The sequence below is a fragment of the Humulus lupulus genome, chromosome 3, assembly GCF_963169125.1.
Source record: "Humulus lupulus chromosome 3, drHumLupu1.1, whole genome shotgun sequence".
In the NCBI taxonomy this organism is placed as follows: Eukaryota; Viridiplantae; Streptophyta; class Magnoliopsida; order Rosales; family Cannabaceae; genus Humulus; species Humulus lupulus.
Window position 1 is genome coordinate 54,230,725 of NC_084795.1, and position 15,550 is coordinate 54,246,274.

General features: G+C 42.2%; 1 long non-coding RNA gene across 1 annotated transcript; it reads left to right on the forward strand.

The window, feature by feature from the left end:
• Nucleotides 1-222: 222 nt before the first annotated feature.
• LOC133821123 (uncharacterized) lies at nucleotides 223-649 on the forward strand. Its single transcript, XR_009887325.1, has 2 exons — nucleotides 223-305; nucleotides 452-649. It is a non-coding gene; the product is annotated as an uncharacterized LOC133821123 (long non-coding RNA).
• The last annotated feature ends 14,901 nt before the right edge of the window (nucleotides 650-15,550 follow it).

Here is a 15,550-nt window from a genome sequence, read left to right on the forward strand (position 1 = left end):
ATGTTTTTGTTTGATATTTTTATTATTATGGTTAATTATATTTATGGTATTCGTTTTTTTTTTGTCAATGATGTTAAAATAATGAGTATGCTTATTATGTTGGTGAGACATATTGTGTTCTTATATTTTTAAAGGCCTACAAAGTGTCATAAATGCCCATAATAAGTCATTCTTTTTTCTTTCTGAAATCCTTATGGTGATTAAATTTGAGATATTCTATTATTAAATTGGAAATTTTGTTATATTGTAATTCACAACATCATTGGTCTCCCAACCGTCTCAAACCTTGTCGGCATTCTTACAAGGTCAAGTTTTGTTTAATAATCTCTAAGAGGGATTAATCAACTAATTTTACATAATTTTATTGTTGGTTCTCTCATTCATTCGTTAATATATTATAGTAAGATATACTATTTAATTATAATTTGAAGTCTTTAATTTATTGGTGCAGGGAATATCATAGGACTGACTTTTAAGGTGGATGCCTAGATTTATTAGGAAGAATATTTAGAAAAGAAACAGGATTGAGTTTGCAGTGATTTGGAGAAGAGAATTATGTTGTCTTGTTGATATTTGTTGTATTATATATTTTGAAGTTTAAGGATTTATAATATTATAATGAATTTTTATTGAGAATTATTTAGTCTCATGGAGATTTGATGTATTATTTATGTTATCCAAAAAACTGGCATAGATGACGTGGCAAGTGATTCATGGACACGTGGCTGACATTTGGAGGAACTCTGCTAGGATATCGACCAGAAGGCACATTATAAGCAATAGGCGACCTAGTTTTACCTGCGACCAGTCTGGTCGATGGTTCCGCATGCAACCTGATGTTCCAATAAAGATCTTTGTAAATCCCGAAATTGACTCACACAATCTCCTGAGTATCCGATTATTTAGGAGAGAATATCTGTAACAAACTCATGTAATCCCCTTTGAGCCAATAAATAGAGAAAGATAGCTCAAGGAAGGGACTTTTTTTTTGCTTTCGAATTATTTGAGACTTGAGTAATTCTATCTGAGATATTGTATTGTTCTTCAGAGGTCAGTGAAATTCATTGAACCCTAGTTCTTTGATCACCCCTTTGATTCTCACATCAATAACAATCTAAGTGGACGTAGGTTATTACCAGATCTTGGGGCCGAACCACTATAAAAATATCGTGTTCTTATTATTTTCGTCATCACATTCTTTTCAACGCATTCATCCACATCAAGCATATTTTGACTCCGTGTCAGTTGGCCAAAATCAGGGTCAACATTCTGGTGCTTTCGTTGAGAGCTTGATTTGTCACCGTTGAAAAAATCAATGGCGAAAATTGCAAGGAAAACTGGACAGGCTGCCGCCGCTGCACCGTCAAACCCGCCTCCTCCTCCTCCTGCAAGCGTAGCTGAGGATGAGCCACATTTGGACTTTGAGGAGGAAGAAATGGATGACGCAACGCTGAAGAGTACTCTGGGGGCGTTGCATGAAGAGCTGGCCAATCTGAGGGCCGGCCAAGAAAGTGCTGCCGAAATCATGGCGCGGCAGCAGCAGGAGATTGAACGACAGCGCGCAGAGTTAAGCGAAAGGCAGGCGGAGACAGACCGCTACCAGAGCGAAGCCATGGCAGCCCTCGAGGCAGCCTTGCAATTGGCTAGGAATCAGGCTGCACCCGCCTCGCAGCCTGATCAACCAGCAAATGGGCCACCCCAAAGGGGTCCCAATCCTAGTTCGCCTATCCAACCCTCGAGCCCGCAGAGTCCCGAACAGCCACAGGTGCCCCACGACGATGTCCCACTAGACCCTGAGGCACAGCCTCCATCCCAAGCTCGTCGCAGCAATCCCCCGCATCGATGGCAGAATAGGACTGAGCATCAGCCTTGCAGTCCTAGACGCCATAGGGGCGACGAGCCAAACCTACCAAACAAAGGTCAGTACCCTCCTGGTAACAGAAGGAACTCGGAGTTAGACTCTGCAGTCCGGGGTCCCCCACGTCATGATAATGCACGGGGACACAACGACCAGCGCAGGCCACCCTCTAACGCTCAGGACGCTTCAGCCCGGGATGGAAATCGAGGGAACAGTCGATCCCACCATAGCCAATCCAGATTCAGAGATGGCCATGGGTATAATGAAGCCGACTCAGGCAAAGGAAATGTTGGTCGGAGGAATGAAGAAAGAGGTGGAGGTAGGAGCCAAGCACCTCAAGATGACCAACCCAATAGACGGGACGCTGGGGGGCAACCCAGGCAAAATAAAGTCTTCAACCGGCTCGGGGATAGCGAGCAGCGGAGAAGAGATGAGGACTTGAGAGATGTACTCAATGATCACCGCGAGCGACATGGCGAGAACATCCCCCTAGCAACAGAAGCCACAGCGATTCCCACCACTGTGCAGGCCCAGATAGATGCCCTCAACCAGGCGGTGCAACAGCTGGTCGGGGGAAGAACATCTCATATCGACCACGACAGGAGGAAAGGCACTCCTTTCGTCCAAAGGATAGCTATGGCAGAGACTCCTAGCAAGTTTAAAATGCCTACGCTTCCACACTTTGATGGGTACAGAGACCCAGTATCTCACGTCAATAAGTTTGAGATACAAATGGACATTCAGAAAGTGTCTGAAGACGCTCGGTGCAGGATCTTCCCTGTAACACTTTCTGATGCCGCCCAGGAGTGGTTTTTTAAGTTCCCTCCTGCAAGCATTGTTTCCTGGGAGATGTTCGTAAGGGAGTTTTACGGACAGTTCTATGCAGGTCGTGTGCATCCGACCGAAGCAAACCAGCTGGTTTAAATTCGCCATCAGGATGGAGAATCACTGAAGGACTACATCCAGCGCTTTATTCGAGCAGTAGCTAGAGCGAAGATAGTGGGGGACGAAGGAAAAATGATGGCCATAACCGCAGGGGTTAAACGTCGCTCCCCCTCTGGAAGAGCCTCCGTAAAGAGGGTGTTAGAACTACCCAGGAATTCTTGAACCAAGCTGATCGTTACATCAAGCTCGAAGATGCCATTGCCGACGATGGAAAGCCTGCAGGCAAGGATAAGAAGGCTGTCGATCCCGCTAAAGCGGCCAATGGGTCTAAACCTAACGGCAAAGGCAACGGGAACGGTAACGGGAATGGCAAGAATGGTGGAAAACGGCCGCACAATGAGCCTTCCCCCTCCGAATATAAATGAGCCAAGGGTAACCGTTATGAACCTCGGTTCACTAACTATACTGCCCTTGTCGAGTCTCGGGGAGAGGTTTATCAGGCCACCAGTTCCAGTGTGCCTTATAAGAAGCCTGCCCCCATTCGAAAGGATATTTCGAAAAGAGACACTACTAAATTCTGTCGTTATCATAACGACTACGTTGACACCAACGAATGCAACTAGCTAAAGGATGAAATCGAGTTCCTTATTAGACAAGGACACTTGAGAAGATACGTACAGGCCTCGGGAAATTCCCAACAAGAAGCTCCAAGTGGCAACGAGCAAGCGTCCACACGCCAACGCTCGCCACCTTTGCAGCCTGCCCCCGTGACTGGCACACTGTTAATCATTTGTGGAGGCCCACACCTCGCGGGAAATAGCGGAAAGGCCAGGAAACGATACGCTCAGACTCTGCGCCACGACCAGGACATCGAGATGATGACTGTGGAAGACCGTGAGCCAAATAAGGCTCACTCAGAAGAGGGTGAGATAACCTTCTCTGATAGCGATGCCCAGCATGTCTGGTTCCCACATTCCGATCCGCTGGTCGTGGATATCCAAATGGCCAACATGATGGTGAAAAGAGTGCTGGTTAAAATAGGAAGTTCGGTGAATATCCTGTATAAGTCTTCACTGGAACGCATGAAACTATCCGTTAAGGACCTGGAGCCTTGCAACCAACCAATATACGACTTCTCTGGTGAGGGACTCGTCCCCGCCGGATCGATCAGACTGCCAGTGACGACAGGTACAGCGCCTGCTACCAGGACATTACTCACTACTTTTGTAGTAGTTGATTGTCCTTCGGTGTACAATGCCGTCATTGGAAGGCCTATACTGGTTGATCTACAGATCATCATCTCTATGTGGTACTTGGCCATGAAGTTCCCGGCAGACGCAGGGGTAGGACGCGTGTTGGAGAACCAGAGGGAAGCCAGGGAGTGCTATAACGCCTCAGTCATGAAGGCGAAAAAGGGAACACCAAAGAGCACTACCTCAGATAGGTTGCAGATAGCAATTGATACACAAGGTCAATTCGGTGAAAAGGTCACCAAATAGGGTGTTGCCCAAAGTGAGGATAGAGATCTAGATCCTCGCTTTGGGGATTTTGAAGAGAATGTTTGACCCGTCGAGGACCTGGAAGAAGCCCAACTCAACGAAAAAGACCCGACCAGAGTCATAAAGGTCGGGAAAAACCTAGAACCAACCACGAAGCACGCACTGGTGGAATTTTTGCGGAAGAATCAGGAAGTCTTCGCCTGGTCGCACAAAGACATGGCTAGGATAGACCCTGCAGTTATCAGCCATGTCCTGAATATAGATAAGACTTTTCCACCCGTGCAGCAGAAAAGAAGGCTGCTCGATAAAGATCAATCGAGAGCCTTAAAAGAAGAAGTCGAAAGATTGAAGGAGAATGGGTTCATCAGGGCAGCATATTATCCATCGTGGGTCTCCAATCCAGTGCTGGTTCCCAAGCCTAATGGCAAATGGAGAACCTGTGTGGATTTCACAGACCTCAATAAAGCCTACCCAAAGGATTGCTTCCCACTCCCAAGAATCGACCAGCTGGTCGATGCTACTGCAGGACACGAGATCCTCTCGTTCATGGATGCATATTCAGGCTACAATCAGATTAGCATGCATCCCCCTGACGAGGATCACACCAGATTTCGGACTGATACGGGCTTATACTGTTACAAAGTAATGCCCTTCGGACTGAAAAACGCAGGTGCGACTTACCAGCAGTTAGTTAACCACATGTTTAAAGAGCTGATCGGGATAAACATGGAGGTATACGTGGACGACATGCTGGTAAAGTCTAAGAAGGCAGAAGGACATGTGGGAGGATTTACAAAATTTCTTTGATGTATTGAACGAATACCAGATGAAGTTAAATCCCCTCAAATGTTCCTTCGGAGTTGGATCGGGGAAGTTTTTGGGGTTCATTGTAAATTCAAGAGGAATCGAGGCCAGCCCCGACAAAATAAAAGCCCTGATCGACATGAAATCACCAGAAAGGATTAAAGATGTACAAAGTTTAACCAGGAGAATCGCAGCCCTAAGCAGATTTATTTCGAAATCGACAAACAAGTGTGTCCCTTTTTTCAATTTGCTTAGGGGCAATAAGAAGTTTGAATGGACAAGAGACTGCGAGCAAGCTTTCCAGGCCTTGAAAGCTCATATGGCACAGCCTCCCATATTATCAAAGCCAATCGAAGGAGAAACTTTGTTTATTTATCTGGCAATTACTGAAGTTGTTGCCAGCGCGGTACTAGTACGAGAGGAAGAAGGCATACAAAAAGTGGTCTACTATGTTAGCAAGAGGCTGATCGGGGCAGAACTGAGATATCCACCCATCGAAAGATTAGCATATTGCATAATCCTGGCCTCAAGGAAAGTACGTCCTTACTTCCAAGCCCATCCCATCACAGTTTTAACCGACCAGCCCCTTCGGCAAGTTCTCCAAAATCCAGAGGCGGCTGGGCGATTATTAAAATGGGCAGTCGAACTAGGGTAGTTCAATATTACATATTCACCGCGAACAGCAGTAAAAGGACAAGTCTTGGCTGATCTTATTGCAGAGTTCACCGAACTCCCAAACAGCGAACAGTGCGAACAGCCTAGTGCGCCTGAGCCTCAAGAGAAAGCTCCATCGTGGAAGCTATTCACGGATAGGTCGTCCAACGAATCCCACGTAGGAGCGGGAGTGATATTGATAACGCCGGAAGGGCATCTATTTCACTGTGCCATTAGGTTCAACTTCACCGCGTCAAATAATGAAGCAGAATACGAAGCACTCCTCGTTGGATTGAGAATGGCCAAAGACATGGGCATAAAGATGCTTGATATTTACAGCGATTCACAGCTGGTAGTGAATCAAGTTCTAGGGGAATATCAAGCGTGAGGCTTAAAAATGGTGGCCTACCTTAACAAAATGAAAGACCTGCTAGCCCAGTTCACGAAGTATACCCTCCAGCAAATACCGCAGGATCAGAATTCAAACGCAGACGCCTTAGCCAAACTCACGAGCGTGAAGGATGCTGACACTTTGAACATTGTGCCAGTAGAAAGATTGAATGAGCCAAGCATACAAGCGGTTGATACCAATATGAAAATTCGAATGGAGGATACATGGATGGCGCCTTATTTGGAGTATCTGACAAGCGGTGTACTACCAACAGACAGAAACAAAGCCAGAACTCTACAAAGGCAGGCCGCTCGGTACATACTGGTCGGTGGTGTTATGTACCGAAGAGGGTATTCGATGCCACTGCTCAGATGTGTTACGCCAGAAAAAGCTAAGGAACTCATGAAAGAGGTGCATGAAGGCTTTTGCGGGGATCATGCTGGGGGGTAGAGTTTGGCAAAGAAGATTCTAAGGCAAGGCTACTTCTGGGCGACCATGAATGAAGATTCAATGGAGTTTGTACGGAGATGCGATAAATGTCAAAGGTTCTCCAAAATTCCGCGAGCAGCTCCAAATGAGTTGAAACAGATGCAAAGTCCGTGGCCTTTTGCGGTATGGGGGATAGATTTAATTGGGTCCCTGCCCACAGGAAAAGGTGGAGTAAAATACGCAGTTGTGGCAGTCGACTACTTCACCAAATGGGCCGAAGCTGAACCACTCGCTACCATAACGACCAAGAAAGTACTTGACTTTGTCATCAAGAACATTGTTTGCTAGTATGGTTTGCCCCGAAAGATCGTTTCAGACAACGGAACCCAATTTGACAGCGACTTATTCACCGACTTCTGCGAAAGGCATGGAGTTATTAAAAGCTTTTCATTAGTTGCGCATCCCTAAGCAAACGGGCAGGTCGAGGCCGTGAATAAAACTCTTAAGGACACCCTGAAGAAGAGGCTTGAAGATGCCAAAGGAGCATGGCTAGAGCAGCTGCCTGAAGTCCTCTGGTCGTATAGAACGTCTCACCGAACAGCGACAGGTCATACCCCATTTTCCTTAGCTTACGGATATGAGGCCATGTTACCTGTCGAGTTAGATCCCCCCTCACATTGACGCATAACATACGATCAGGACCAGAACAGCCAACTGATGATGGAGTCCCTAGATTTAATTGACGAGATACGGGAGAAGGCCCAACTCCGAGTTGCTCCGTACCAGCAAAAAGTCGCCCGGTACTTTAACTCAAAAGTGAAAGAGAGAAAATTCAACGTTGGTTACTTGGTGCTACGACGAGTTTTCTTAAATACCTGCGACCCCACTGCTGGAGTACTCGGACCAAATTGGGAAGGACCTTACCAGATTAAGGAAGTCCTTCATCCAGGCACCTACAAACTTGCACGGCTACAAACACCTGCGCAAGTATTATCAGTAAACAGTCCTTTTTAAAGGACTGGCATGTATTAAAATTTTACTTTTTACAAGTTTTGCAAAAAAGGGTTAGCCACGTTATATGGCTAATCGCTTATATATGTAAGATCCTATTTTAGGATCACTCGTAAAGACATGTTTAGTCCATTTTTAATACGAGATTATAAGGGACTGTGCGCAGCCAGTCATTCTTGCCAACCTTTGTAAATTTATGTTTACAAGTATTTGTTCATTACGTGTGTTGTTTTGCTGTATTACAAGTATTACGTTTCCACCCGAGAAGAAATGTTCAAACAGGTCGTGGTCAAGGCAAGTGACCCACGACCTAAAGCTCCTCGATCACTTTGGGGGCATATAAGGCACATCGATAGCAAAGCGTACCATGAGCTATGTAAACACGTGAACAAAATAAGTGAAAGCATGCTAAGGTACTTAGAGTATTGTACAAAATTTATATTTTGTTAAATCAAGCCAAAGTACTATGCTAAGTCCGGTCATACGGACAAATGTTATAGTAAATGAAAATATTATAACATTATAATGCAATCTTTTACACCGCAAGCATCACTGCTTGGATGTAATTGTTCGAATAAAAGGGAAGTTCGCTGCCCATGCAGCAAATTCAAAATGAGATATATAGTCTTTACATCACGACCCATGGGTCGTGTAATTAAAGAAAGAAAAAATAATAATAAAACCTCAAGAGGCATTAGGAGCAGGAGGGTCTTTATCAGTGTTCTGATTAATCGCATCCTCAACAACTCCTTCTTCCTCTGCGCCAGCGATGCTTGGGGAAGCAGGGATCCTTGCTCTTGCCTCTTCTTCAGCCAATCGAGCAGTGCAGCGGGCCAGCTCAGAATTTCTAACATCTTCTGAAAGATAGTCGAAGTTGGCGCCCTGGTTGTGTTTCTAGAAGTTGTAAAAACACCGGAGCGTCGCATTCTTGTACCTTTCTAGATCTTTGGCATTGGAAAGCTTCAGCTGCTCTACTTGGCTCTCAAGAGCAGCGATGGCCTTGTCTTTGGACTGGAGCTCTTCGCCTAGTCTCTTGCATTCTCGATATTGGACTCGGCTGACCTCCTAATACTCCTCCCTCTGTTTCCTCATAACTGCCTTCGAAGCTTTAGCCTCCGCTAGCTTTTTCACCGCAGCTTCCTTTTGCTGGGTGACCGCCTCCAACTCCTTCGCATGCCTGGCCTCTACAGCCTGAAGCTCCTCAGCTGCTTTCACCTGGTACCTCTCGATAGCCTTTGCCCGAGCCTGGTCGATAGGAGCTTGGGCGCGGTTGCGGGCAGCAGTTGCAGTCAGCAAAGCCTGTGGACAAAGGATAAAGTTAGAGCCTGTTGCAAAGAATAAAAGACTAAGGCCAAAGAAATAAAAAGCACTTACGCTGGCCATTTCATTGAGGGCCCTGTTCAGAATTTGGTCGACCCCCATATTCTCTGCCTTAGCCATGGCATCCTTGCAACGCTCGTACCTCACGATGTGTGGAAGGTGGTCCTTGGTTGCTCGTAGGGTGTGGTTCGAGAGTTTGGCCCCGAGGGCTTCGTCCCGCTGGGTCTGTTCCTTGGCGGTTGTAGGTTAAGGGTTCGTCGTCGCAGGTGGAGTTTCCTTTTCAGCAGGAGCCAAAGGCTGAGCAAAGGTTTGCCTAGTTGGCGCGTCCTTGGAAGGATCTTCTGTTCGACCCTTCTTGGCAGGAGGTCCTTGGCTTGTTTCGCCGTTATGTCTCCTAGACGACTTCTGCCGAACCAGAGGAACTTCTACTTCCTCCTCAGCTTGGTATAAATCGAAGACATTGGGAGTGGCCATATCTGAATACAAGTAAACACATGCAAATGATAAGATAAAGGCAGATAAAAACTCTTTATAAAACAGAAAAGAGGTCACAAAGTTTAATACCCGAGCTACAACTACTGGTCGCTATACTATTGACTCTATTAGTCACACACTCACTATCTGGCATGAAGAAGTCTGGCCCTAGATTTGGAGTATACGTAAAGTTGCCCTCCCCGTCAAACAAGTGACAGGGACTTGGCAAGCTATTTAAAATCGAAATAACTGTACCGTTTTCATCGGAGGACTCCCCCAAGTCCACAACCGGCTCTTTTGCCTTTTGTTTCCCCTTGCCTTGGGGAGCAGAAGGCCTTTCTGCAGAAGGATTGCCCGTGGGCTCCCTGATTGTAACCCCAGTCGGCCTCCTTCGTGGAGGGGACGCAGAGGGTTGCTGCTCGGGAACCCTCTCGGCAGTGGCATCAGCAACCACGGGTCCTCTAGTTTCATGGCGAGGAGCCAGGAGGCCAGATAGCCTCAAATTTTCGTCAGTAACCAGGGACTTGATGCTTTTTTCTGCGTCTTTCATCCTGGCCAATGCGGTGGACCTCAACACCATGTCTGGTGTTGGGGTCGAACGTAACCATGGGCTTGAAAGACAAAGTATAATTTAAGAAAGATGAAGGAAATTTTGCTGTTGAAAAGTATCGACCAGTAAAAACAGCACTTACCTCCTCGAGCGAAGGCCAGGTTGTTGCTGGTCATGTCCGGAGTAAGGAAGTACTCCTTGCTACACTGCCCCACGTTGGATATGTCCGTGGTGTCACTCAGGAACGTCTGGTTGGTCTCCTGGTGACAAAGATGGAAGAAGCCCGTCCCATACTGCTGAGGGTTGGACTTGAGGTCGAAGAGATAATTGACCTCATGTGGGGTAGGTTCTGGCCATTTTTTAAGTTTGTACAGGATATAGAGTGCGGCCAGCATTCTATATCCATTTGGAGTAATTTGGAAGGGGGCGACACCAAAATAGTCGGCCACCCCCTGATAAAAAGGATGTAGAGGGAGGGTAGCCCCCGCCTCTATGTGATATCGAGACCAGGCACTGTATACACCTCCGGGGAGGTTAGCTCTTTGGTCTGCAGCAGGAATTTTGAGATTGACCCCTGTGAGGGGATACTTCCTAAGGTAGTTAGCAAGCATCTGAGGAGTCACTTGGCTGGTCGGGAAGAGATACCACTCGACATCAGGTAGATTCTGATGGAGAGGGCGGGCTCTAGTTTGGATATTAGGGTCAGGAGCAGGATTTTCTCGACCACTGGTTGAGGAAACCCTAGCCTGCGAATCAGGCTGGGCAGGAGAGTTTGGGCTATCTTCAAAGTCGGGTCTTTTCTTGCCGAAGGATTTAGAACGGGCCATTTGAGGAGGAGATGGGCGATGTCTAGGAGAAGATCGTGAAAAAGGGATCTCGTGAATTCGGTCGGTCGGTTGTTCTTCGCCTTCGAGCAGCTGGGCAAGAAGATCGTCGTCGATGGGTCGTTCACCTCCCCACAAATCTGGCATTAAAGTCTGCAAACAGAAGAATGGGGAGGTAAGGATAGAGAATTTTTTAAGACCTTCTAGAATAACGCTGATCGAGTATAAAAGTTAAGCTTTTATACAGCAGCATTCTAACGAAAGTTAAAAAAAATTCACACGAACAGTTTGAAAAACGGATCAAAGGGTGAAAGCAAAAAGTTTTTCGTAAAAGCTTTTTCAACTCCCCTTAGGGTGGGAAAAACTTATTTTTCGGCTGGCCTAAAAATCAAATTTTTACTTCAGTTTTACGTCCTAAAAGTATGATCCCAACTATCAAACTAACTCGTAACATTTTTCACCCACAAGACATTCTATTGACAAGCATCTCAACACAGAAGTAGAAAAACTCAACAGTAAAACATACAGGAACATGCACTGCAATAATACGAAACATAAAGATTCAAAGACTTACCAGAAAGAAGATCGTGGAGATTGGTAAGAGTTTTCAGAGATCGAGGAACTCTCGGGCTGAGTCTTGAAAACGCAGAAGAACGGTCTCAAGAAGAGGATGAAAGTTCTGGTTTTAGGTTTTCTGGAATGAGTAATGGCGTGCGTAAAAAGAAAAAGAGAACTTCGGAGATGTTATATATAAGTTTGTCTGTGGCATTAAAAGGATGTAATCATCAGTTTCCCCTTTTCGAAGTATGGGGAAGCGAGATAGCCGTCGAATTATTACTGGGGAAGCGAAAATTCATGATTAGACAAGAGTAGGTTGCTTTTTCCTAGAACACACGAAGGGTTCTGACACGTATGGCGGGGTCACCGAAGGGTCGTTTCCTCAAAAGTTTATTTATTGCTCGTAATAAATAAACTTGGGGAGCAAATGTTATCCAAAAAACTGGCATAGATGACGTGGCAAGTGATTCCTGGACACGTGGCTGACATTTGGAGGAACTCAGCTAGGATATCGACCAGAAGGCACATTATAAGCAATAGGCGACCTAGTTTTACCTGCGACTAGTTTGGTCGATGGTTCCGCATGCAACCTGATGTTCCAATAAAGATCTTTGTAAATCCTGAAATTGACTCACACAATCTCCTGAGTATCCGATTATTTAGGAGAGAATATCTGTAACAAACTCATGTAATCCCCCTTGAGCCTATAAATAGAGAAAGATAGCTCAAGGAAGGGACTTTCTTTTGGCTTTCGAATTATTTGAGACTTGAGTAATTCTATCTGAGATATTGTATTGTTCTTCAGAGGTCAGTGAAATTCATTGAACCCTAGTTCTTTGATCACCCCTTTGATTCTCACATCAATAACAATCTAAGTGGACGTAGGTTATTACCAGATCCTGGGGCCGAACCACTATAAAAATATCGTGTTCTTATTATTTTTGTCATCACGTTCTTTTCAACACATTCATCCACATCAAGCATATTTTGACTCCGTGTCAGTTGGCCAAAATCAGGGTCAACAATTTACATTTCAATTGTATGAATAAATGTTGTATGTATATGAATTTTTATTACGATAAATATAATTTTTTTTACAAGTTATGGTACTAAAATTTAATTATGTGAGTAATTTTTTTATTTAAATTTATCTCAAACTTCAATTGTTAAAAATATAATTAAAAGTTTAAAAAATATATATCAAAAAATTATTATTTATATATATATAAATTTAATGTTACAGCGACACCTAATAACTGTTAGCGTTTCTAGCAACGACGACATCTAATAACTGTTGGCGTTTCCAGCAATGGCGACACCTATTAACTGTCGGTGTTGCCAGCAACAGCGACACCTATTAATTGTCGATGTTGCCAGCAACGACGACACTTATTAATAGTCGACATTGCTAGCAACGGCGACACCTATTGACTGTCGGCGTAGCCAGCAACGACGACACTTATTAACTGTCGCTACGCCGGCATAGGCAAATATGACAGTTAGTCGACTGTCGTCATTGCTTAATAGAGACAGTTAAAAATGGTCGAGAAAGCTTGTTTTTGTAGTAATGACCATGCAACCATGCACATGCACACACTCAATAACTAGGGTGCATCACTACCTACCAAGCATTGTAGTGCATTCAACCAAAACTCAAATAATCACATTTTAAAAATATAATAAATAAATAACATTTAACAATTAAATTCACAAAATTCTACCAAACAATTCTAACTATTATTTAAACAAATAAACAACTAAATAAACTAATTTCACAACACTTAAGAATTAAATAAAATAAAACACAAAAATTTAATAAGTAAAAAAAATTTTGGTGCACTACAATATACCCTCCTTAAAAGGAATTTCGTCCTGAAATTCTTTCTTACCAAATAATTCAGGGTATCTTTCTTTCATGTCTTCCTCCAACTCCCATGTTGCTTCTCGTTCCGTACTATTCTTCCACAGGACCTTAACTAGTGGAATCCTTTTGGATCTCAGTTCCTTGATTCCCTTTTCAATAACGTGCTCTGGCTATTCATCATAACTCAAGTCCTGCTTCAGCTGTAATGGCTCGTAACTCAAAAGAATACCACTCATTATCAAAGTCTCAGTGGGGACTTGCTTAAAACCATGCAAGTTGGCGCCAATAGTTTTAAAAGAAAACATAGATTTTTATGCAAAGTTCAAAAGAAACAAAATTAAATAATTGAGTCCCACTGATAATTAAGAAAGTCTCTTAAAACAAAACATAATTTAAATGGCATTCTACGATGATCGTTTTTCTGTCCATAGGATTACCCCACGCCATACACCCCGCGATGATAGAACTCCTCACGTCACCACGTGTGCCATAAGAAAATCCTATTTACTACCTGGAAGGAAAGTAAGGGGGGTGAACTAAAAGCCCAGTAAGGAAGTACAAACAATAAGCAAGTAAGAATACAACAATACAAACTTTAACGTTCATCTAAAACATCATGGCATATCATAACATAATCGTAACATATCATCATTGCATATCATAACGTAATCATAACATATCATCATATCACAATCATACATCATACATGATGAGCATGGCTCGCTAGTTGTCCACGTCACCCTATGGGGTAAACAAGAGTCTCTGGTCCTTGAATAACCTAGGCGTGTCCGCCCTAGAAGTTACGTCTTTAGCTATAGTAACTCGTTCGATGTATCTAACATCGTAATTTGTTTGATGTATCTAACATCGTAACTTGTTTAATGTATCTAACATCCATACACATATCATATTCAACATATCATCACATTATGGCATTCATATCTCATAACAGTTCATTCATACAACAGTCTTACCATTCATAGCATAAAATCATAGAATCTATCTAACTTCCTTACCTCAGGTCCAAGCTAAGAAATTTTCACAATCTTTCAACGAGCCTATATCATAATCAAAACAACATTTCTTAGGTTCATAAAATTATTATTTGCCCTTCCATACAACTCATGTGTGCATGGGCCATGCACACATAATAACAGTTACACATAATTGGCAATTATTCTTAACTACACATAAAGCCCTAAAAGAATAATGCTCATTTTACATATTTTACATGCATGATCTTTTTATAAAAACCACATAGTTGAATAATAAACATAATTTTGGACGTAAAAGTGGAGTTACATGTAACATGCATACGTGGGAACATTACGTAATTGTGACGTTTTTTTTAAAAACGATAATTCTACATTTCTTACTTTTATTGTTTAAAATAATAGACATATAACATGCTTTACTTTTCTTAAAATTTCTAAGTTGATTAAATTCCTCAAAACATCATTTTATTTTATAAAATAATTTGATTTAGCTTAAAAATAAAATATGTGACAATTTCATTCATTAATCTCAAATTACAAAGAATTAACCAAAAAACTTGGAATTAATTAAAATACCTATTTATAATATATTTCTTTAGAAAAGCAAATTTTAACATTGGTTAATTGTGTTACATAAATGATGTGAGAAAAATATTTTTAAGTGTGGGAAAAATATATTTTTATTTAAATTATTTAAGACTTAGTTTTATGTAACATAAATCCATATGTGACAATTAAATAATCATGTTTAAACTTTTTAAACCAAACTTTCAGCCACTATTTAATTTCTTTAAAAATCACAATAAATAGAATCTAAATATTTTTCTCAATCAAAATAAAGGAAAATCATAACTTATCAAAATATTCATTCATACTATTTTAAAATACCATTTTTCAATCTTACCATAACTTAGGATAATAATTTGTTCCAAAAACTCATCAAATTTATTTTAGTGAAACACACTTCACATTTTCTTACAAAAATTCCAGCAACCATTTTTATCTTTAAAAATCACCATATTCAAATTAAAATCTCATATTTTTCTAAAAATACAATAAAAATTATGTAGGTATTTATTTGAGTAAAATATCATTTTAATGGGACTTAAAATACCCTTTTTAATTTCATAAAATTAACATAACATCAATGACAGTACTTATGCATGCAAATAATTTTTTTATCAAACTTTTACCCAATTATTTACAAAAAATCAGCAAGCTTAATTTCTCATGAAATTCATCTTTTATCCCAAAAATTTCACATAAAATCATACATGTTCAAAATCTCATCATACTCTTATTATATACATAATTCTAAGAATATTACTAACATATTCACATGAAATCTTATAAAACTCATTTTCTATTCCATTAAATCTACACATGAAATTCAACAACAATAACAATGGCAATAACATACATTAATTCATAAAC